Genomic DNA, 2,210 nt, shown 5'->3' with positions numbered 1-2,210 from the left:
TATATGGTTGAAGCCGGTTTCAGTCACGTAAATTCAATCTTAACTAAGAACAGAAATAAATTAAATGTGGAATTTCGAGGGGATTTAAGATTAAAATTGACCAATTTTGAACCCAATATAACGTACCTTGCAGGAAAAAAAAAACACCAGGCACACCCATGTCATTGATTAAGAAGCAATAAATCCGCAGTTACTTAACTTATTATTTCTACTTACTTATAATTACTTATTATTTCATAAATATTAAGGTATTTATATTTCAACATTAATATATTTTTCATAAAACTATTGTTACACTATGTACTATTACTTTAATAAATGTTCAAAATCATAAAATAAATGTACACAGTATCTAATAGAGTTTTATTTTAATTAATAGAAAATTACTTTTGTGGGGGTCGATGGAGATTTCGAAAAATTATATGGGGGTCGATGATCAAAAAAGTTTGGCGACCCCTGGGATAGGATCTGGTTGAAGTTGGCTGTTTGGCATTTTTCGGCTTTTTTTGTAGAAATCTGCATTTTAATATTCAGATCTATAATGTATTGAAACCTATAATCTAACAAACCTATAACGTTTGAGATTTTAGTTTTGAAGTAATAGCTACTACATTGAAATTTGAAGATTTTTTCAAAGAAAATTTGTCACTAGATTTCTATTTAAAGAACTATGTGAGCCCGGTCTTATTTAGAGAAAAAAATAGCAAATTTGCATTGTAGCAATTTATCAGTATAATCAGATCTATAATCTATTTAAACCTATAATCTGTTCATATCTATAAGGAGACCAGATAATCCATTTCAGAGCATATTTTATAACTTACAATTTATTAAAAAAAGTATTTTAAATATTAAGAAAATTGTCTTAAAAATATTTAAAAAAAAATTAATTAAAAAATTCTTTTTTGTCAAAATTTTGCTAAAAGTTAATTCTGTACTCCCTCCACCGAAACGCTCATTTTCACAAGAATTTTCTCAAAAAGAGCAGAAAAACATATAAAGGGGGAAAAAAAGAATAGAAAAAAAAATCACTTAGAAAGACTACAAAATTTCATATACAAAGCTATTAACTGTTACCCCACCCTTATTTCCCCCTTCCCTGAGGAGTTTGAACTCGCTAAGCAAACAAACAAACGTAAAATAAACGCTAAAGGAAACTTTATTCCCCTATACAGAGATTCCCTCTCATTAGCTATACCAGAAACAATTATCTATCGCTTTCTTGGCGAATATTTTTTTATCCAAAATAATTATTTGAATACAGAGATACCAATTTGTTCCGCTTTGCGGAAATAGTTTTTCTAGCAGTAGAATAATTTATGTTAAATTTTGAGATAGTAAATTCCATTAACAGTTTGTTCGAATCACTTCTCAGTGAGCCTATTAAATTATTAACGAAATAAAGGAAAATAACGCAAGTTTTAGTTTTGATTTATTTACCACTTCAAAAAATTTTCCTGCCGATTTCGGAGCAATCGACAATTGCATAATAAGTCACACGAAATCTAATCTAAACAAATGCACACATGCCAACATTCACTCTTTTCGAAATTGGATTTTCCAAGTGGTAGTAAAACAATAACCGAAAAACTATCTTCCTCAAAAATTTATTTATATTTTAATCAAGTTGAAATTCGCTATCGTAAGTAATAATATGCTTTTATATATTTGTTTTAATTATTTATATGTAGTGGTGGTCAAACTGATTTAAAATTATTATTATAATTCAAAAAGTTAAGTGAAATAACATGAATTTCGCTAGCACTTTAAATATGAAAATAAAATCTTCCGGCAAAACCGGAAGAGTTGGCAGTTATGCAAATTTTAAAATTTGAATCGAAAATATATAAAAGTTAGTTTTAATTAAAAAAGTGGTGACAAGTATTTATTATAAAAAATATTTAACTTGGATTACTGACATTAAATTTAAAAATTAACTGAACGAGAAACCATGCATTTCACTTTAGACAAAGTTCTTTACAATTCATTTATATAAATTTTTTTCTAACTTTTCTTTTTGTGGTTTACCTGGATTATAAATTTTTGTAACTGAAATACTAAAAATCATTTTTATAGTCATAAAGCTCCTATTATGAGTCTACTGATGGTTCCTTTTCCCATTCATCTTGAAATATTGAACCTTGTGGTCGGTCACTTCACATTTTTTTAAAAAATTAATTCTCTCTATTTTTGAGAAACGGTTTTAATTA

The sequence above is a fragment of the Parasteatoda tepidariorum genome, chromosome 10 (assembly GCF_043381705.1).
Source record: "Parasteatoda tepidariorum isolate YZ-2023 chromosome 10, CAS_Ptep_4.0, whole genome shotgun sequence".
In the NCBI taxonomy this organism is placed as follows: domain Eukaryota; kingdom Metazoa; phylum Arthropoda; class Arachnida; order Araneae; family Theridiidae; genus Parasteatoda; species Parasteatoda tepidariorum.
This window is presented reverse-complemented; position numbering follows the sequence as displayed.